The sequence below is a fragment of the Belonocnema kinseyi genome, chromosome 2 (genome assembly GCF_010883055.1).
Source record: "Belonocnema kinseyi isolate 2016_QV_RU_SX_M_011 chromosome 2, B_treatae_v1, whole genome shotgun sequence".
In the NCBI taxonomy this organism is placed as follows: Eukaryota; Metazoa; Arthropoda; class Insecta; order Hymenoptera; family Cynipidae; genus Belonocnema; species Belonocnema kinseyi.
This window is the reverse complement of record NC_046658.1, coordinates 77,976,652-78,000,564: the sequence shown is the minus strand read 5'-3', so window position 1 is coordinate 78,000,564 and position 23,913 is coordinate 77,976,652.

The following is a 23,913-nucleotide window of genomic DNA, read 5'->3' as shown; positions in this document are numbered from 1 at the left end:
GGGCAATTTTTTCGAGTAATTCGCGTCACGAGGTTTATGAACGGCCCCTAGGTTTAACTAGCGGTTTTTAACGGAAACATTTATATTTTAAAGAAGATTTTCTTCTTTGGAACAAAATTTAAGGTTATGTTAGCGTTTTCAAGTTGAAGTCAGCTATGGCAGCGTTTTTCGTCGAAAATCGGTATTTTTAACAGCAAATAATTGAATTTCAAAAAAACAACATTTGAACGATATTGGGTAATTTTCGCTTTTTTAATTGGAAATAGGTATATATTTCAATGAATATTTATAATTTTGAATACTTTCCACGTTATGTTAACTTTTGAATTTAAGATCGAAAAGAAATATATTTTTTCATCGAATACTTTCACGCAAAATGAACATGAGAACGATTTACAATTAAAAACCAGACATCCAAACTATCTCCCTTTAGAAAAAAGATATGTTGAAATTTTTTATCAAAAATATGTATATATTAAAAAAATCATATGTCCTCTTTTGTTACCTTCCACTTACATTGCGTAATGCCAATGGCTGTAATGCTGTATTGCTTTAATGCCTAGAAAAGTCGACCTCAAATTTCAAAATGATGTAGCTACCAGAATTTTCAGAATCCTGCAAAATCCTTCGCCCACAAAACATTACCCATAAAGCACTATATTCTACCAAGCTTAATTAAAATCGATTAGGTGGCTACCAGATTCGATATTCCTGTCCTGGAAACCGTCATGTCTGAGGTGAGATTCTGCGTTAACATCAGCTTCTTTACGTCACAAATCGTCACTAGACCTGCGAACCCCCCCCCCCATTCCTTCGTGGAAGTGACGTTTTTTTTAAACGGTCCCTTTAGATGAAAAAACCTGAACCAGGAAAGCATGTTTTTTTATATATATCTGAGCTGGAAAAGAAAAAGGTGCTCTTCGATAGTATCGAAAACCGGAACTTTGGAAAATTTTTGTCGATCCCAACTCGTGCAGCTATTACCGGAACGTTCGTAGCTCACGTAGAAGCTTTGATGTGCACCGCTCTCTGCATTGAAGATGCATTATAATGCATATCCACAAAGTGAGGGTATGTTGGTATTATGAGAGATGGTGTTAGTGCGTTCGATAATCAAAAGTGACTATACCCGCGCTTCGGCTAAGATTATATGAATAGAAAGGCGCCGTGATACGTGATGGGCGTGTACAATTGAAAATCGAATTACGTAAAGACAGGGCTTCATCAAGTGAAAATTTGCTATTTCTTTCCAACCACAGTGACTTCCACCTCCATCGCTATATTCCTATCGAACCCCCTAGTATTCGAATAATTTACATTCCCTATCAAAAGAGACCTGCGACCAATCAAGAACTACAAGGATATCCAGTAGCTGTATTTCTTCTAAATTGATCTATTGAAAGACTTTTTAATGCAGACGCCACTTTTGCCCGGTCAAACTAGAAAAATAAACGCCGTAAAAAGGGGTTATCAGGCCTCAATATACCTGATAGAACTCTAAAAATAAATGCAAACTCCTTTAAAAAAAACAAGAATCCAACGACCAAATTTGGATTACAATGAACAAGAAAAAAGGCTCCTATTGCAATTGGAAAAAAATGTAAAAAATTAATTTTCGGACAGGAATGAAAAAAGAGGAAAGAAAAATGGAAAATGAGATGGCAGCCAACCACATCCCCTTTCTTCTTTTTTTCTTTCTTTCGTCTTTTATATATTTATTACTTACAAATTACAATAAAATAACATTCAAAATAAAAATAAAATAATGAAATTGCATTACCAACGCTTCGATACTCACACAGTACCCTTACAGTGCTCTCTCCTTGATACCTGAGAATAAAAAATTCGAAAAATAAACGCAAAAATAATGAAAAAGCAAGTGCCTCTTTTACCTGATCAAACACTAAAAGTTAACACCATAATAAAGCAAGAGCAGGCGCCTTTTTTCCCGGTCTAAATGCAGCTTAATTTTTTGAAAATAGGCGCTGTAGAAAAGGCGCCGCTTTGTCAAATTAGGTGCCTATTTTACGTGGTCAGACTCTAAAGATAAACGCTATAACAAGGTGGTATCAGGCGACATTTTTACCCACCCCAATTCTTTGAAAACGAGCGCTGTAGCAAGGCGGAATCAGGCGACCCTTTTTAACAAGTGAAACTCATAACATAAACACCGTAAAAAGGCGTTCTTAGCCCTCTATTTTACCTGGTCAGCCTCTAAAGATAAACACCTTAACAAGGTAGAATCTGGCAACCTAATCCAATCTATTTTTAAAGTGAGCACTGTAGCAAAGCTGAATCAGGTAGGCTTTTTACAAGGTACAACTCCTAATTTAAATATTAGAAGAAGGCGTCTGTTTTACGTGATCAGGCTCTGAAGATAAACGCTGTGACAAGCTGGAATCAGGCGACATTTTTACCTGCCCCAACTCTGAAAATAAGCGCTGCAGCAAGGCGGAATCAGGCGGCGTTTTTAACAGGTGCAACTCATAACTTAAACGCAGAAAAAAAGGGTTATTAGGCGTCTATTTTACCTGGCCAGATTCTAAAGATATGCACCTTAACAAGGCATAATCTGGCGACAATTTCACCCATCCTATCTATTTTTAAAGTGAGCGCTGTAGCAAAGCGGAATCAGGCGGCCTTTTTACCAGGTACAGCTCTTAATTTAAACGCCCGAAAAAGGCGTTATTAGGCGTCTGTTCTACGTAATCAGACTGTAGAGATAAACGATCTGACAAGGTGGAATCAGGCCATTTCTTTTTTTAAATGAACGCTGTAGCAAGGCGGCATCAGGCGGCTTTTTTAACAGATACAACTCATAACTTAAATACCGGAAAAAGTCGTTATTAGGCGTCTATTTTACCTGGTCAGATTCTAAAGATAAAAACCTTAACAAGGAGAAATCTGGCAACCCTTTTACCTTCCTAATGTGTTTTCAAAGTGAACGCTGTAGCAAGGCAGAATCAGGCAGCTCTTTAAACCAGGTACTACTCTTAACTAAAACACCGGAACAAGACGTTATTAGGCGTCTGTTTTATGTGATCAGACTCTAAAGGTAAACGCTTTGATAAGGTGGAATCATGCGACACTTTTATCCGCTCCAACCCATTGAAAATGAGCGTTACAGCAAGGCGGTATTAGGCGGTCTTTATAACAGGTACAAATCATAACCTAAACTCCGGAAAAAGGCGTTATTAAGCGTCTATTTTACCTGGTCAGACTCTAAACAGAAACAACTTAACAAGACGGAATCTAGCAACCCTTTTACCCACCTAATCTATTCTTAAAGTGAGCGCCATAGCAAAGCGGAATCATGCGGGATTTTTATCAGGTACATGTCTTGATTTAAGCACCAGAACATGGCGTTTTTATACGCATATTTTACGTGATCAGACTCTAAAGATAAACGTTCTAACAAGATAGAATCAGGCGGCCCTTCTACACGCCACATCTCTTTTTAAAAGTAGCGCTATAGCAAGGCGAAATTAGGCAGCCCTCTTATCAGTTGCAACTCTTAACTTGAACGACGGAACAAGGCTCTATTAGGCAGCTATTTACGGAATTCAACTTTTTAAAAATAACTGTTTTCAGAGGGCGAATTCAGGCGCTAATTTCACCCGACCCAACTCTTAGCATAGACGCCATAACAAGGCTTCATGAGGCATCTGTTCTACTCGATCAAACCCTTTAAAATAACTGCTGCATTTAGTAAAAATAAGGTACCCTTTTATACGACCAAATTCCGAAAAAAGCGCCGTAATAAGTTAGAATCATGTGCCTCTTATAATCGCCCAAACTCTTTAAAAATGAGCGCCGCGATGAGGCGCAATCAGGCACTTCTATTTCCCGGCCCAAATCTTGTAAAAAAGCGCCATATTTGTTTAAAATCAGGTGTCTCTTTTTCAGGATCTAACTCTAAACATGAAAACCTTAAGAAGATGGAATGAAGAGCACCTTTTGCCCAGTCCAACTCTTCAAAAATAAGCTTTGTATTAGTTCGAAATCAGGTATCCTTTTCACCCGACCACATTCTAAAAATATATGCCAGTGTAAGGTTTATTTAGGAAGTCCTTTTACCCAGTTCTACTCTTAATATTATGTAACCTTCTTCGCTAAGAGGAATCAGGCCCTACTTTTATTTGGTCGAGCTCAAAAAATGAATGCTGATGTAATAAGGTTTTAGGCGCTCCTCTTATCTCTTTCACAGTCGAACACAAAAACGAACGATATTAAAACAGAAATGTAAGTATAACAGAAATGCTAAACTTAGATTGAAAATGATAAATGGTGGACACTTTAAAAAAAAATAAATAGGATTTGCCCACAAACTTCTTATTATTGATTTTAAAAGCTGCTAATTACGGATTTTTTTAATGAAAATGCGAAGTTTAAGGTGACAGATCCATATTGTCGGAAAAATTTTCCAAAAAGATATGGGATTTGCGTGGAAATTTGTTATTACTGATTTCTGAGGCTGTTGATTATGATTTTCGCAACAAAATTCTAAAATTTAAATTCGTGGATTTAAGATGACGAATCTTTTGTTAAGCATTGGCGGAGTTCGTACGAAAACTTGTTAAAATATTTGTTTAGATGCCTAGTTATTATTTACACTGTCATTATTATTCTCTACAAAGCAACTTTTTCATCATGTACCTCAAAAAACAAAAAAGAGCAGACAAAAAAGACCATAATACAATTTCTGAACTTGATTTAATACCCGGAAGATTTTATTAAATTAGATAAGATGTCTTGTCTACAGCAATAAAGAAAAGACCATAATTGACATTCTAAGCAGAATTTAATACTAGGATAATTTTATTAGTCTATCATATTTATTTATTTCTTAAGGTCTCTTATGGTATCATAAAGTGTACAATTATATTATGCAGGAAGACGTATTAGGCATTTTTACTCAATTACCAGCTAACTGTACTTCGTTAAGTTCTCAGGGGAAAAGAAATCGACTGAATGCATGGAACTAAACCTTATTTTATAAATATATTTGTAAAAAAATAACTTTTTCTTTTGAGTGCACTTGGCAATTAGTCTTTATTTTTCAAAATCTATTTAATTTAATCATTAATCTGCATATTCTTTACATATTACGAAAAAGGTTTAGTCTCATGCATATGGCGTCATTGTTTTCCACTCCGTACTGGGCGAAATGAAGTCCACTGGCGATGAAGTGAAAATGTCTAATCGTGACACCAATGAGCATTGTATTTTAACTTTTTTTGCAGCAAGTAAGTATTATATACAAATACAAATATAAACATAAACATTTTTCTGACATAAAATAGAGGTTATTTAATATAAATTTTCTCTGATAGGCGTTTATTCATTCTTGTCGCCACAGGCTTTAACCAAGGAAGCGACACTGAGAAACATGTTTGGTTAACCGCAAAAAGTTTAATTGTCTCAATCAAATTCTTTAGTTGCTATAAATCAACAAAACCGTTTTTTTCAGCCAGCGCAAATATTTTGTTAGAGCGTTCAGTTGAAATAACCATAAAGTTTGATGGACACAACAAACATTTTCTGTACAATAGATTGGACAAACTTATTTAGACGAATTAACTGAATATCTGTTATCTCAACACCATGATTTTTCAGTCTTGACAAAAATATTGTAGATTCTGCAAAATAGTTTTTCTGAACGAGCTAAATATTTGTAATCACAACAAAATTATTTTTTGTCGAGCGAACTAAACTTTGGTAGGCTTAAGAAAATAGCTTTATTGGAGTAATACCATTTTTTTAAGCGACAAGTATTTTGTTCTGGGAAACACGTTACCGTTAAGAATTAGGCTAACTTCATTTTGTATGCAATTTAGTAAACACGCAGAAATGTTAAAATAAATAAGAAATTTTAAAAATCCTTGTTTTGAAATTTATAGGAGCCTAAATTACTTCATAAACTTTAATACAAAATGCTGAAGTTTTGAATTCGTTGTAAATATTTAGAAAAATAATACGTTATTTATTCTTTTTGAAAACTTAGCTAAATGAAGTTAGCCTAATTCTTAACGGGGACGAAAAGATAGCCTATTCTTCCTAGAAATTATCGATATTATATGTAATATAAAATATTAAATATTTTTGTGTGAGAAAAAAACTGGAAGGACAAAATGTATTTATTCAATAAAATGTGTTTAATTGGTAAAACATTTGTTTAATTAATTGCAATTAATTTTCGGAATACTTGGTGATCATATGAAAGAGTGATTGATTGAGAGATTTCTCTTAAATATTTTAAAATACTTTAAATAATTTCTTAGTAACTTTCAAGTATGTTTTTGAAATAAGAAATATTAAATTCAACAAATATAAACCGTCTTTTTTCTAAATAAATACAACTCTTTTTTCGAACTTTATTTTCTTTGCTAGAAGTACAAATAATATTAAAGATCAAAAGGCAGAGGTGATTTTCGCACAGATTCACCATATTGAAAAAGTGATCAGCTGCTCGTCATGCCCAGAAGGAAAGCGCATGTTCGGCTGCATGTTTGGTACGCTTCATAATTATTTTTTGCTACTCTCAACAAAAAATGCTTACCAAACTTTTTTGTTTGCGCGATATTAATTGTTTTGTAACTCCATCTACTTTCTTGATAGTCTCATCACTTTAAAAATCACAAAGGGTCGCAAAATTTTTTCACAGATCCTATGAAACTTATTCATTGTAGGTTTATACGATAAACTTTAATTTTAGGGTCTTGGCCACATTTTCGGTATTCTGCCTTGCTCTTGGAAAACAAGCTCCGTAATAAGGCCGAATCAAGCGCCCCTTTTAACTCTTTAAAAATAACCGTCGTATTCGGAAGCAATCAGGCGTCCTTTTTTACTTGGCTTTAAACTAATAATAAATGTTGAAAAAAAAACAGAATCAGAGGGGTGGGGTCATGGTTTTGCGTAATTCAGGATATTGTGCGATATTTCTCGCATTGTCTGCCTCATGGACGTGAGCGGTCGAAATAAGGGAACGCCATGCCAAAAGAGGGTGGGAAGCGTTGGGTAGGGTCGAGAGGAATTCGCGTTGGAGACTTTCGTATGTACCGTCGCGTCCGAACGTGGCGTGGGTGCGGGAATACACGAATCCCAGGCTGAATCGCAGTTGGAATCACAGTTGGAATCGCAGTCGATTCAATCAGAATCGTCCGTCGAGGTGGCGCCTGGTAGTGGATACCGAGTGCGGCATAATGCGTTGGCGTCTCTTCTCATACAGAAGCCTCAAACAAAACATCTACCACCGCCGCGCGGCACCGTGACCGCGGCGACGTGCAAGCGCCACAATTGCCGACCCTCCTATCAGAAATGAAGAGAAACAGAGAGATGCAAATAAAGAATATAAGGACTCAGGAATAATACTTTAATAAATATAAAAACAGAACTGACAAAGAAATATTTTGTTTTCACATGATCTGGATGAGTCTTCTGTTACCCCAACCTCAAATTTTTAATCTTAATTTGGTACAAATTATATCTGAGTTTGATTATCGTTCGAGTTTAAAAACGCATAATCACTTAGTTGTAGTTTTGAAAGGCGAATATTATAAAATTCATTTTTATTTTGCTTTCTTAATTTAACACTGATTGCAGATACAATAGATGAAAGATATGCATAAGAGATCGTAAATATGCTTCCTAAGTGAAAACTGAAAATAAAAAATAATTTCAGATCAGTTTCTGTAATGTATGAATAATCCTTAATGAGAATATAAAATGTGCTGTAAGGTTGACATAAGACTGATGCACAATGTAGTTATTACACAAATGAAGCTGGGTTATGCATCTGTGTGATGAAATTTCATTAAAAATTTAGTCTTAAGCCACTTAAAAGTTTTGGGTATTATTTTGAGACGATCTGCCTCTGGGTATGCTAACCATTTACTTTACCTAAATATTCTTGTTTCATCAATGGCTCTTTCCATTTATTCTCTCAAAATGCTCAACTCATTTCAAGAAATTTCTTTCACTTTTTTCAAACAGTATTTTCACTACACCACATTTTTTGAGACTCTTTTTACGACTGAGTACTCCCATTTGCGTTTTAAAGCATAAATTCCGCAGGAATTGTCTTCCAAAACTGCGTTAACTTTACTCTTATTATTTTTTCGTTATTTTCGGGTATTTTGCTAACATAAAGGAAAGTGGGTGCAAGTAAATAATTGAATACTGAATTTATTTTTTATATTTTTAATTCTGGTAATGGTTCATACAGTCTATTTATGATTTAATATCTACTTAATTGGGGGGGGGGGCTTGTCCCAATTGACCCTGCCTGGATCCACCCTTGCTTTACTTCAAACACTATAATTTGTATTTTATTTGCGCTAATTTTAATGTTCATGTTCCTGATTTCAGTATACAGTCAGATTAACATTTTCCGTAAGCCTGGGATTAATTCTGCAATAAAACCTTATCATTTCAAAGCGCTAACCCACGCATCTTTTTGTCTCAAGTCTGCACCATCTGCGTCTAAGAGGGACATTCTGAGACACTTATTGAGGAATAAAATAAACAGCCAAGAGGACATAAGAGATTATCCATAAACTAATTGACCAATTTTGGACAATTTTCGAAACTCTCCTTAACCTCGTTGACATCCGTTGATTTGGTACATTTTTAACCAAATATGGAATAATTAAATTTACCTTTTTAAAAATGTTAATTATAAAAAAAGAATTTTCTTCCAAAATAGTTGGTTTTTTTTACTAGATTAATAAACCTTAAAGACAAAATAACAAATTTTCTATACAAAACGGTTGAATTATAAAAAAATTAAATGTTGATAAAAAAGTTAAATTTATGCTAACAAATACAAATTTCCAACAAAATGCAAGAATTCTCAACCCAAAAGTTGAATTTTCAACTAAACTAGATTAATTTTCAAAAACAAAAAAAAAACGTATTTTCAACAAAATAGGTCAATATTAACACAGAGTTCAATTTTTATTTAAAAAGTAATAATTTTCGACCAAAAATGGAATTGATAAATTGTCAATTACCAAAGTAATCTTTCATCAAGAAAAGGGAATTTTTAACAGCAGTTGAATTTTCAACAAAAAAGAGATCAATTTTGAACTAAAATTTTAAATCATCAACCAAAAAATGCATTTTCAAGAAAGTAGTTAAACACTAAAACCTACTTTTTAAATTTTAATCTAGAAAGATGGATTTTCAAACAAAAAGATTAATTTTATACAGAACAAAGGCAATTTTTTGTAACGAAATTCAAGAATTCTCAACCAAGAAATCGAATTTTCAACTGAAGAAGATAAATTTTTATACAAAACGAATGATTTGCAACCAAAAATTCGATTCTTCAGTATAACTCAAGAATTCTTAACAAAAGAGTTGCTTTTTTAAGAAAGAAATACAAGAATTTATATTTTTAAAATTGTTAAAAAAGAAGCTCAACTTTAAGACCTAGTTGCTCTATTTTTAGGCAAAAAGATGAATTTTTAATAAAATTTCAAGAGTTCTGAACTAAAAAGTTAAAGTTTTTACTAAACAAGATGAATTTTTTAACAAAAATATTAACTTGCTACAGAAAAACTCTTTTGTAAGCATTTTGTATTTTTTGCACAAAAATTGAGCAATTCAGTACAAATTTTGGCAGTTTCTTTAATGGTTGAACAACTGTGTTAAAAATTAATTTTTCATTTTAAGATTTATCATTTTAGTTGAAAATTTGTTAAAAATTAATTTTTTTTCCTAAAAATTTAACTATTCAATTTTTTTCAAAAATCTATATTTTTTAGTTAAAATTAAAAATTTTTATACATTGTTGAAAACTTGTCCTCGTGGTAGAAAATCTATTTTTGTTGTTTGTCCAAATTGTAACTGTTCGTTTAAAAATTAATTTGTTTTAGTTCAGGATTTAAGGAATTTGGTGAAAATTAGTACTTTCTGTTAAATTCTACTGTTTTCGATTTAAAATTAAAATATTTTATTGTGGAAATATAAACCATGATATTTCTGGTTGCAAATCCATGAATACAACTCCTTGGCTGAAAGTTACATTTTTTGTCTTAAAAATTCTTTTTTTTTCGTTCAAGGCTTAAAATTCTAGTTCAAAATAGATTTCTTTGTTTAGAATTAAACTGCCTTCTTGAAAATTCTTTTTCTTGGTTAAGAGTTAATTTATTAAAACTGAAATTTTGACTATTTGGATAAAAATTCAAATGAGTGGTTAAAAAGTAACTTAACAATTTGGTATACAATTTTTTATGATAATTTTTATACCAAAGTTTTGAATTTGTAAGCCTAACTTTTTCGTTTGAAAACCACATTTCCGGATTAAAAATTAAACTGTTTTGTACATAATTCGTTTTTTTTTGGCTTACAAATTCAACAATTTGGCATACAATTTTTTATTAAAAATTGATTTTATTTTAATGAATATGTAATAATTCCAGTTTTTTCAATTGAACTTTTCTAAAGTAAAATTCGAAATATTTGCTTGAAAATTCATTTAATTTGTAGAAAATTAGTCTTTTTTAATACCAAATTAAATTTTATGTTTGAAAATGTACTTATTTTGTTAAAAACCTATGCCCTTCCCCGCCCCTAAGTTTTCTCAAGTTATTTCTAGATTAACCCGAAAAAAATTACGCTAAAAATTTAGTCAGCTGAAATTAAATAAGATTAGTTGGGGGGGGGGGGGGGGCAAAAACTACGGACCCTGACAAAGGAGAGTACTTTGTCTAAAATTTCAGACAACATTTTTAGTTATTTAATTCACGGACCCTAAGAAACCAATCTTTTCAAACCAGTACAGTTTGTATAATTCTCTAAAAGAGCAATTAGAAAATCTCTTTCATTCAGAAACCAGTCCGATAAAACTTACAAGACTGCAGATTATAAACAGTATTTTTTGCAGTAGAGACAAAGAAGGACCAATGATGGAGGAAAGAGTAGCAAAGAAGAAAAAAAGAGAGTTGGAGATGCGAAATAACTATCTACTGGGGTTGCGGACCATTTCAGTCGGCGTGTGCTTACTAATGGCATTCAAAATTAGTCCTACCCGCAGCGAAATTATTGAATTTACCTTGCTAGTAAACTCTGCCAAGATCGTCTGGATCGGATCGAGTGGACTAAACTTTTCAGCTCTGCTGCTGATGCACAGTAGCGAAACACACCGCGACCGCAATTGAAGGTCTGACTCGATATTAGTTTTAGTCGCGACCACCTCTACTTCAGAAGCGTTTAACTGGTTATTACGGTTACAATTCGCTATACTCCCGTTTCTTTAATCTACCCGCCGACGTCTCGCCTATCTCGGTATCAACGCCTTTGTTTCATTCCCAAGCTACCATCTTCCAGCTTCCAACTCTGATTAAAGTCGGATATTCAATCTCATTTCTCGAGCTGACATTATACTTTTGGAACAGTTAGATGAGAAGGCGTTCCTTTGGCAATAACTCCTATTGACAATGCAATCAGTATCAACTGACAGTACACTTTTTGTATTCATTTGTTGACCATCAAAGGCAATGGTTGAAAAAAAAAACAAATGAATCCCTACTATCGATAATTTCTTCCGCAGAATTTATTAAGCTTTCTTAGAATTAAGGGGAAATTTTCCTGATTTCGCTAAAGTACGCAATCAACGCTCATGTGTTCTGTTCAAGAAAGACTGTTTTCTCCCTAATTGTTTCCGTTGAGAAAATGATACTTGATTCGGTCTTGTAAGTTTGTCTTCTCACCCTGTCTCATCATCATAGGGAAACTTGGGAATGGGTGACGAAATTTGTGATTCCCATCTGCGAAAGTCATTGTAATGATAGCCGAAACGACGTTAATGACACCATAATGATTGACTGACGTTCGCCGATTGGACACGTGCTGGTCGGTGGGATGATAATTAGAAATGAAGTGAGTTGAGGTTTTAATGAATGACTCGTTGTGTTGCATTACGTACTATTCTCCAAGTGAGATAGATGATTTACAGTACTATTTTCATTCCTTTTTTGATTTAATTGTGAGAACCTAGACTCGGATTTCTTATTTTCGAAAGAAAGTTTATAAAATCATATATACTTCAGAAAGGAAAAACAGAACTTTTGGTCAAGGCTCTTTGGTTTTTGGAAATATAATTCAAATCCTTAGATTATAAATAAACTGTATCAATCAAATCTTATAAAAGAAAAAAACATTATTTGCATGATGACTTTTCAAACTTACGAAAAATAATTATTTACAAAAAATGATTCGTAATATTTTCTCTTAGTGTTGCTTCTTAGCAACTTGAAAAAATTGTTGAATTTCTATGAGCCACGGCTTTTTTTTCGGAGAAAACATTTCCTATAATTGTATTTTTTCTCATTTTGAAAATAAGTTATTAGCTTTTAAATAGGGATATTTGTTTAAAACAATTTCTTCTAAAATACTCTTTTCAACGATTTCGGCACCACAAAACTTACTTTCAAAATAGGAAAGCGATTTTAAGAAAAAATTTAATTGTAAATAACATTCCTAAAATAGTTTTTTGTGAGTTCTAACATTCTTCTCTAAAAACGTCATAACGATCAATAAAAAACTATCTTTCATAGATATCTTATTTTTGGCACGAAAAATACCTTAATTGAATTTTCGTTTCAAACAGAATTTTCTGACTGATTATGGTAGTCTATAATTCTACGGACATTTTAATACCACAAATTTATATGGCGAATACAAAAAAAAAGTAATTAGAAGAAATCTAAAAACATTAGAATTTTCACTAAAAATTGCTGTACATTATAAATTATACGTTTTAAAACTCAAAAATGTATGGAATGTATTAAATTCATAAAATTATTCTTCAGATAAAATTCATTAATATTTGACGCTATAATAATAAACTGTTGAAATTGAATATTTTTTTCTCAGAATAGTTGATAAAATAAACGATATTTATTATCAGCAGCAAGATTTTAATATTATCGTCGCTTTTAAAATAACATTTCTATTGAAATTTTAGAAAATTTTAAAAGAATGGAGCGAATGACGAATAAAAGCATGTGAGATTGTACTTATAATGTATCCAAAATGTAATACGAAGTGAGATGAAAAAAATAACAAAGATATTTTCAAGACTAAGTATAATTTGCCAACTTTTTTATCATAGCTGCTGCATTTTGCATCATTTTTCAATCTTTTAATAGATAAATTATATTAAAAGCAACAATAATTAATAAGCATTACAACTGATAGTAATATCTTTAACTGTATTAACTATTATATGAAAAAAATATTATTTTCTTTAAATTCAAATAGCTCATTATTAAAATGTATTGATCAATTTTATCTGGAAAATTATTGAATGAATTCAATACTTTGGATAAGATTTTTGTTTTTATATTGTGAAAGTACAATTTATGATTTAAAATAATATTTGAAAAATGTTCATGTTTTAACATTTTTCTGCTTATTTTTATTGTATTAAACATAGAATAGAATAGATTGTTTAGTATAGAACTTCCAAAAACCTGGAAAAGGGATCAAAGTGTATATTAGTGTTGAGGGAAAATAATCAAATAGACAGTATCAAATTAACCATTCTCCGTAATTAAATTATGCCTCCACAATTTAATTGAACTACCATAATTGTTAGGAAAATCCCACATGCAAGGATCATGACATCAAACTTGATTTAGCCCCACCGTAAATAGAAATAAAAAAAATAATTTTAGAACTTAGTAGGGCAGAATTAGAAAGAACGAATAGGTTTAATAGAAATTAAGACAAAAACAGAAATCCCTTTCCTAGTAAAGGGATGAAAGTATATATCATTGTTGAAAACAAAATCAAATATACATTATCAAGTTAACCTTTTTACGTAATAAATTATGACTCTATAACTAAATTGGGCGACCAGTATGTTACGAAAATCAAATATGAAAAGATCTTGATTTCAAACTTGGTTCAATCCTAAGCGTAATATAAATAAAAGAAATAATTTAAGAATTAAAAAGAACGAATAGGTTTATAATAAAATACAACAAACACAGAAATCATTAACCAGGTTTAGCATAGTTTTAGGTGAAAATTGATAGCATAGAATATGCTGTTTAGGATAGAAATAAACATCACCCTAGAAAAGAGATCAAAGTCTATATCATTGTCGAAGAAAACAAAATCAAATAGACAGTTATGAAACTATCCTCTTTCCCGGATCAAATTATGACTTGAAAACCCGATTGGACTACCATAATCGTTAGGAAAATCCCATTGGTTCCCATGAACCTTGCAATCTGAATTATTTTAGCACCATTATGAATAGAAATGGAGAGAATAAATTAATTTTAGAATCTGTTATGACAGAAAAAGAAAGAGTGGATAGGTTTATAATAAATGTAGATAAAAATATAAATAATAAACCAGGCTGAGCACAGCTATGACAGTGATAAAATTAGTCTTTTTCCCTGCCAATGATTAAAACTAGATAAGAAATATTCCATATCATAGAGTTAAAAAGCGAGAATTTTTATCTCAGTTATTGAATAAAATAATATTCTTTTAATATAAATAGAACAGATTAACATACAGGAAAGTCAAACGAATTTGGAACATTATGCAACATAAATTTATAAATTTTTTCCAAAAAAGCACATGCTACAATAAAACCTAATTGATTTTAAATGTTAGTTAATTGAGTCAAAACATTTTTAAAGAGAGATGGCTCCAGTGCATCATGCTACTTAAATTTTTATATTCCTTTTTTCTTAATTCGATTACTAAATATTGTAGGAAACGTCTACGCATGTTCTGAAGAGCTTTCTTTTATTCCCAGCATCTCTTCTCTCACACCCAATTCAAAAACGACAGCAAACATCTTTTTTTATTCACACGATCACATGACGCGATCATTTATCATCGTACGGAAATGTAGAGGACACTCCTACGTTTTCGTAAGATCCAAATTTGCTCCTGACTCGGAGAATTCCGATCCCTAGTGTAAGAATAGAGTATCGTTTCGACCCGCTTTCTTCTTTTTGGTAATAATTGACGCTAAGGCGGATCTATCATCAGTGCTGAAAGGGCAGATATATCGAATAATTGGGTGACGAGAGGCATTTGAGGCGAGTAAATTGACGGGTTAGTACTAGAAGACAAAGATCCTTTGTGGTTAATCGTCGCTCTAGGTGGGCTGTACGCTTTTCGTGTTAGGCCTGTGTAGAGAGCAAAGTGAGTTTCATTACACGTCCTGGTGCTATAAACGCACCTCTCGCGCACACGTAGTCGTAAAATGGCCCTTTTCCTGTTGTTTCGCTCGATTTAGCGTATTTTAGTTTTGCAATATCTTAAACGGCGTTTCATCTTTCTCAGAACAATCTCATTTTTCTCGTGGCGTTAAAACTATGTAGTCAATTTAATACAGTAAATCGTGAAAAATTCATTTCATAATTTAAATTCCAAACAAACAACATAGAAAACTGTTCATATAATTATTATTCTGAGAGTGCGTATTGACATTTAACTATTTATTTTTCAATTTACGGCAGTGCTACTCCATCTAGATATTTTTTACACACATCTCAATTCCAGATTTCCAGGTTCCAGAACAGAAATAGATAAACAAAATTTTGATCGAAAATGGGTTTATTGCGCAAAGTTTTTCGAATTTTTAGCAAAAAATGTCTTTCATACTATGACAGCGCGATCTTCAATTTTGATTTTCTTTCGATCAAACATTTCTTATTCTCATTCAGAATTCCCATATATCGGAAGAAAGTTTTTATTATTTTCAAAAAATTTTAATTATATTTTCTTATCTTTGTCTAAAGTCAACTTGGAAAACCCATGAAAATCCAAAAATTTGCAGTCGATTTTCTCAGAATCCGCTATGCTTTTTACATCAAACCATGTTTACCCATTTTCAAAAAGTTTTATCTCGGAAGCATGATTTTATTTTATTTTTAAACTAATGTAAGAATTAAATTTTTGATCGCACTCTAGCATGGTCCAATTTCATATTAGTGTTACTTTGAGATTGTGAACTTTAATATTAATTTTCTCGAACCTACATACATTTTTTTGATTAAAATTTGTTGGGCGTAATTGCACATTGCGGCTCGGAAGTAGAAATTTGTTTTGTTTTCTTATTCTGATCGGCCACCCTTCATTTAAAAATTTGTATTGCGCGAGAAAAAATATTATTATATAATTTATCATATTTTCAAACTAAGTATACTTCTTATGAATTACACCCTGTAGTACGTACGATATTTTTTTATAACAAATGCATGACCTTAGACTTGTGGAACATTTGTTAATTGCCAAAAAGTTGGGAAAAATCAGAAAATTATGATGAATTTACAAACTACCAAAAATTGAATTTTTTTTAACAATTTTAACCAGTTTTTACCTTTTCAGGTAAGTCGAATCAATCCGAAAAAATATCTGCATTTCCTCCCATCCAAATCGGTTAAAAATTAATCCGACTCAAATCGGTTTAATCCGAATCAATCCGAACCATATTTTATGTCCGAATGAATCCGAACTCGGATTGGCCTAAGACGATTTTCAATCCGAATGAATCCAATTAAATATAAACTCGGGTTCATTCTATCAATCCGAGTTTATATTGTTTTGGATTAATTTGGATTGACAATTTTGTTCGGATTGAACCAGGTTGATTCCGATTAATATTTACCCAAGTTGGGTCGAAAGAAATGCAGAACTTTTTTCAAATTGGTTCGGATACAGATTCCGGAATGATTCGAATTGGTTCGGAAGAAATTCCTATCCGATAATTTCGCTATGGTAGAATGAAAGTCTTGTCGTTTCGGTCGGGTGTCTCTCCGTCCGTCATACTTTTTCCCCCAGGAGTCCCTTATTCCTCAGGACCCCTGTATTCAACAAGACATAATGACTATTGATAAGGATTGTTCTTAGCCGTTGCTATAGAGTTATGTTGACAGTTGCTAAGGGTTGCTATTGTTTTTTTCTAGGGGATGTCATTTGCTATTGCTGATGGTTTTTATTGACCGTGGTTAGGGATGTTATTGGACGTTGCTAAGAGTTCGAGTTAACCTTTGCTAGAGAGCTGAATTAATCGTTTCTAAGTGTTATTAACGATCGTTGCTAAAGTTTGTTAGTGACTGTTGCTAGGGTATGCCATAAGCCATTGCTCAAAGTTTGTACGGCCGATTATAGACGATTTAGGTTTATTTTTTTATTATCTGTTACTCAGCTATGTTCTTTAATATTGCTATGAGTTCTTATTCACAGTTTCTAAGATTTCTTATTGTCCGACTCTAGGTATTTATATCGATTATTCGTTAGAATTTTTATTAGCCCTTGTCAGTGGTTGTTATTAGTCGTTGCTTATAAGGTTGCTATTGGCCTATGCTAAGAAGTTGAATTAGTCATTTTGAAGAAGTTGACAATGCCCTTTTTTCAAAAAAAAACTTGTGCCAAATTGTGCTAGGTTTGTGCTCAATTGTGCCGCAAATGGTTTTTTTTTGTTAAGTCAAAATTTGAGTCAGAATGAAAAAAGAAACTTTTTCCCGGCCAGAAACGCCATTCTGTGTTCTTGAAACAAAACCTGTGTTGACTTGTGCCAGGCTTGTGCTCCATCGTTCTACAAACTATTTTAAAAAATTGGAACTTAAATTCTAAAAAAAAACAAACAAAAATGTAAAAAATTCGAAATCCGAAAATCTGAAAGTTGTGCTGGGTTTTGCTACGCGCCCAAAACAATTATATTTCTATATACATTTTACTCAGGTCTATATTTTTTGATCAAATACTAGTTCCTTTTTTCGCAGAATAATTTTTTTGATCATGATATTTAATTTTAGATTTTAAAATACACTTTCTACTTTGGTCTATATTTTTGTGTGAAAATCTAGTTTTTTTATGCAAAATAATTTGTCAAGTTGCAAATTTTTAAAAAAGGTAGTTTTGAACATTTGAAAGTTGCCCATGGTTCTGCTAGAAGTGTAAAACAATTATTGTCCTCTACAATTTTCACTCAAGGCCATATGTTTAGTGAAAATCTATTGTTTTTCGTAAAATGATTTTCCAAATCGCAAATTTTTCAAAATGCGAATTTCGTAAATCTGAAAGTTGTCATTGGTTGTGCTGGAAGTGCAAAACAATTACTGTCCTTCATACTTTTCACTCACGACCATATTTTTTGTGAAAATCTAGTTTATTGTCTCGAATTAATTTTTTGAACCCAATATTTTTCAAAATGTGAATTTAGAAAATCTAAAGGTTATGCTGGGTTGCGCTACGCGTAAAAAAATTGTCACACACTAGATTCCCGCAACAAAGTAAAGACTTAAGTAGAAAGTATCTTTTAAAATCATTGGTTTGAACGCCCAGCACAAATCAGCTATTTTCGATTTTCTAAAATTCGCAGTTTAAAAAATGTTTTGATTTAAAAAAATTTTCTGATTAAAAAAGAAACAAGTATTTTATAAAAAAATATAGACCTAAGTGAAAAGTTTGTAAGTCAATAATTGTTTTGAACGCAAAGCACAACAATAATCGAAATTCACAATTTTAAAAATGTTACGTTCAAAAAATTAATTTGAGACAAAAAACTACATTTTCACCAAAAATATGGTACTGTGTGAAAAGTGTAAATTACAATAATTGTTTTTCACAGTTATCACAACCAGCACAAATTTCAGATTTCGAATTTTTTACATTTGTGTTTGCAATGCCTAAAAAAATGTTCTTTTGTGAATATTGGTTTGAAATGAATTTTTCTTAAAAATCGTTTACGGCACAATTGTGCACAAACCTTATTGGTTATTGACTGTTGCTAAGTTATGATATTATTCATTTTTAGAGAGTTGTATCGATCGTTGCAAAGGGTTTTTAGTGCATATTGATAGGTAATTTTACTAGCAGTTCCCGAATAAAAATGCTTCGACTTGAGTTCGAGTTGAATTGCCCCCAATCAAGACATGCTGAAGTCGAAAATGTCGACTTGAGCATGTCTCAGTTTTGAGACGGAGCCAGACTTCAATTTATGCCTTGGAGCCAAGTTTTTATGTCTTGAAGACGTAAATTTACCTCTTGAGTCGTATTTTTATGACTTCAACACGTGCGGTTTATAACTTCGAGCGTATATCTGCCATATTAAAAAGGTTATTTCTAACAGTCATAAAAGCTAATCTTTGTTAATGCTTAAACAATCTTGTATATTTTTATACAATATATATATTAAATAAATTTATTTACGGATTGTTATTTGTATTATACTTGTTTCACGATGATACCGAAAATGTTGTTTGCTTTTACGTATTTCTAACGGTTTAGGAGATCCTTCTAGAAAGTTACAATTTTTATTTTTTTGAAGAAAATTTTTAAGGGTTATACTCTTTCAGACCCACCGATTCTGAATTTGTAAATGAAAAATAACTAATTTAATAATTACAAATTTTTCATTCATCAATTTTAATCTCATTTATGAGCCAGAAAAGTTTCGATAATCTCAGCCAAGACAAGGCTTGTCTTGAGTCAAGTAAACGTCGTCTTAGCCAAGACAAGGCTCGACTTAAGACAAGTAAACGCCGTTTTACCTGTCGTGGTTATAAAAGTAAGACGAAGGCCTATGTCTCGACTCAGTTTTGATACGCAGCCAGACATCGATGTCTTGGCGACGAACTCAAGACATAACCAAGTCGAACTCAAGTCAAAGCATTTTTACTCGGGTTAATACGGTTTGTTATTGACCCTTGCTAAGGGATGCTTTTGAACCTTGCTAATGTTTAATGACAGTTACGAAAGGTTGTTATTATCCATTACTGCGGAGTTGTACTGATCATTAATATTGGTTGTTACTGACCACTATTAGGGAATGTTATCGACAGTCCCTGAAGGTTGTTATTTTCAGTTGTTAAGATCAGTGAGCGGGGGGTCATAGGGTTAGGGTGCGATTTTAAAAGACCTAAATAACGTCCTAATAGGTTACGAAATCCTTTTCCTTTAGGTTTTCAGCGCCTACTTTGAATTTTTTTCTACTTTTCACATTGAGACGGAACATTTAGAAATGGGATAGGCCTAAAATGCCACATAAAAATAATTTAATAATTGTTTAAAACATCCAATACTTATGTAAATTATTAGTTTTTAATACATCGCAAACTGGGATGAAGTGTCACATATACAGTGGAAAGCGGATAACCCTTAATTCTGTGAACAAAACAATATATTGCTTCTTCTAGGTCAAACAGTTTAAGTTTAAAAAATTTAAATTGCAATCCTCTATCATTTTTAAATAGAAAAATTAAATATCTCATTTAGAAACGCAAAATCAGTGATGCGCCGCATTACCCCACATGCACCGTTTAGTCAAAGATTAAAGTACCTTTTTCGTGGTTGTAATTGTCTGTAAACGACAAGAGTGTATCTTTATATGCTGATGTCACTCGAACTGTTCATACAAACATTTAAAAAATGCATGCAAATATGTTAATCCTATCCGAAGTTATGCTGGAACATAAAGGGCAAAAAATGCAACCATATAAGTATTTTTTTGGTGCGCGTATTCGACAAGAAAATGATTTTTTTTTTTAAATGTAAGTTGAAATTTATAAGAACACAGAAAACCATAAGATTGATTTCAAGCAGGTGCATTACATGTAGTGAGCGGTGCTAATCGGGTTGCGTACCTCCAGGCTCTATTCAATTCTCTTGAAACCTGCGTAGTTCCTTAAGAATTCAAATTTATTCCTCCTTAATTACTTGCCTTTAGCAGTAATAACATTTCTTTAATATTTTTTGTATTCACTTAAATTTTTCTGTATTAATATAAACAAACCTCAAGTAATATCCATTTAAATTGTGTATGCGAATATTTTAAAACAATTTGAATTAAGAACATCATATTATTAACAAAGAAATGACTGTTGTGAATTGACAAGTGTTTACTTGTTTTACGACCTTCCCAAATTTACGAATAAATGGTTTGAAACCTTTTAAAAAACATTCTTCCTAGTCCGAAAATAAAATATCAATCGAGAAAGATTTTTCTAGGCAAAATTTTTTTAAATGTCTGGTTACATTATTTTTCAATCGAGTTTTAGAACAAGAAATAAATAAAAGGAGGAATATGTTATATTAGAAGAAATTCAAATCTTTAAAATGTTCCAATATTAATTGAATTGAATTATTTTAACGAATTTTACTAATGGTTGATGAAATTTAATGTTTAATATGGGTCCGAACTTATTTTTCTGACGAAAACCAGACAAGATTTTCTCAATAATTTACCTAAAATCGCAAAAAAATTGTTTTCTGATTTTTAAAAAATTGTTAGATTCTGTCATTAATAAAATAAAGCAATACTAAACATATTGTTTAGTTTTAAATACACATTTTTCTAATTTTTACCAATCGTTTTGGTTTACGTTTGGTATGCAGTAAAAAAATGTCTCCATAAAATACTGTAACTAATTAATACATTAATTATCAATTAATGTAAGTAACTGACTACTTGAACATTAATTAATTAATTACTATAATTATCAATAATTGCAATTAAATAATTAATCATTACCACTGTTTCGATGATAAGGTTGTGTAAAAATGATTCATGTTTCAGGACACGTAAAAAGTAAAAACAATGTTTGTTTGAAACCTAAAAACTGTTCGCGTGTCTTTAGGCTATTAAAAACAAAATAAAAATGAAAAACTCCAGGTTTAAATTAAGAAAAGTGCTTCTTACTTTTTTCCACCTAAGATTATTCACTTCCATAAAATTTACATAAAAAATCAAATTTTTCTTTTACACAAGAAATTATAAATTCAAAACTTTTTAATCGACTTGTCTAAAGGTAGGAAATTAAAAAAATTTCTTTGAATTTGTTCCTAATTCCACTAAGGAATTTTTCCTTGCTATAACCAATGAATCCAATCATTTGGAGCATTTTTGGCCCCCTTCCTATTGAAAATCATTATATTATGAAAGTTTCTATTATTTCAATAAGAATTTAATAAAGGTGATGTAAAAATTAGTAACAATGAAGCACCGTTTAACAGGTAATCGAATCGACTCACATTCCGTGAACAGAATTGAACGACGTGAAGTTTCGTTCTCGTTCTTCATGGTACACATTTCCGTGATTTCTGTCACGCCCACACAAAATGCTGGCTTCGGGAAATTGGTCGACCTGCATAGTAAGGGCAGCTTTGTAAAGTCAGATTTTATTCAACTGATTTTGAGAATTCGACTATTATAAAGTATAAGTAATAAGATTCAACCCACGCATTTGTATTACAATATCGTGATAGATACAAAAGATTGAGACAGAGTGGAATAGACTTTTAATTTTATTCACTGTTTCCTGTTATATTGCATGAAATAAATCCATCTTTTTTTAAGAACCATAAAATTTTTAGATTCAAAATTATGTTCAAGATATTTAAACTTAACCGATTAATTATGAACAGTGTCTATATTTTAAACAGGGAAAACTACACGGTGCTAAATCCACTTTTTGTTTTTTATTAAATAAATAAAAATATATATTTCCATTAGTTTTTCACATGTGCATGTAGAACAACCCATTTTAAATAAAATTTGTATTAAATCGATGGATCTACTTACACGAAAAATATTACGTAATCAGCTAGAAATTGTTTCTCTACATAGCTTTCTTAGTTTACCTATAAAATTGGGTTGATTGGATAATTTATTGTGTATGTAGATTCTTAGTTGGGTGCAAGCATTTTTTAACACTTCGAAATCCTTAATAATATTGAAAACTCTTTAATGTATCTGCAAAAGTAATATAGCTAGACATTTAAAAAGTAATAATTTCTCTGATAAATTTTCGATCGCTAATATTGGTTATTAACATATTTCGTTTGTTTCTGAGAGTTATTATTTTTATAACCAATTTGAAGATTGCTCTAACAAATATTTTTACTTTAGGACTAATTAACTGCAAGAAAATCTCACTATTTAAGGCAATTTTTAGACTATAAATTTGTTCAAACATTTAGAAATTATTTTAAAATTAATAAAGTAAGATTGAAGAACTAAGCGAAAGAAAAATTTGAACAAATTCGAACTTCAGATTAAAAATAGTTTGACATTAAAAATTGAATTATTTAAAAAATTGATTTCTTTAAAAATTCAATTAACTTTAAAAATCGATTTACTTAAAAAATAGATTTTCTTTCAACAATGCTTAACTGTTGGATAAGATCTAAGATATATTACTATTGCGGAAGTATTTATAAAAAAATATTAAAACCAAGGCTAACGACTTTAGCGTCTAGCATAACAAAAATTGACAAAATGAGAAGTACGTTAACAGAACGCATATAATAAAATATCAATGTTTCGTGCGTGGACCAAAAACAAAAAACTAGTCATGGAACCACTGTTTTTAAATATATTCTTTCTTTATCGGTAAATTGATGGCACGAAATAATTAACGTAATAAAAGTTTGCTTTCTTTAAAAACTGGATTGAAAAATGATTACAACCTTTTGATTCATTTTTTGCATACCAAGAACAGCGTTATACTTTTTACATCGAATTAAGATGACAAAAAAATAAAAAAAAGTTGATAATACTCACGTTCTTACCAAAAAACTTGAATATTTATTTTGCTGTCAAAATTTGGTCTTATACTTTTTTTTTAAGAATTAATAATTAATTCCGAAATTGATACTTATTAAAAAAATGAAGTGATGGAAAAAGCCATATATTTTATATCAATGAAAATTAATAATAATGAATCATTTATAAATATACAAACCAACAATAACACTTCTTGTGAAAAATCGCTAGCCAATACCTACATGCATTTTAATATCTTACTTCTTTACAGTCTGTCAAGTTAAAGCTGGGTGGCTTTACTCGCAGTCGGTAAGGTGTATCGACATGATTTTGGTGTCAAAATATTAAGAAGAGCTCCCTCTTTCATGCTTTTTGATTTAACATTCAAT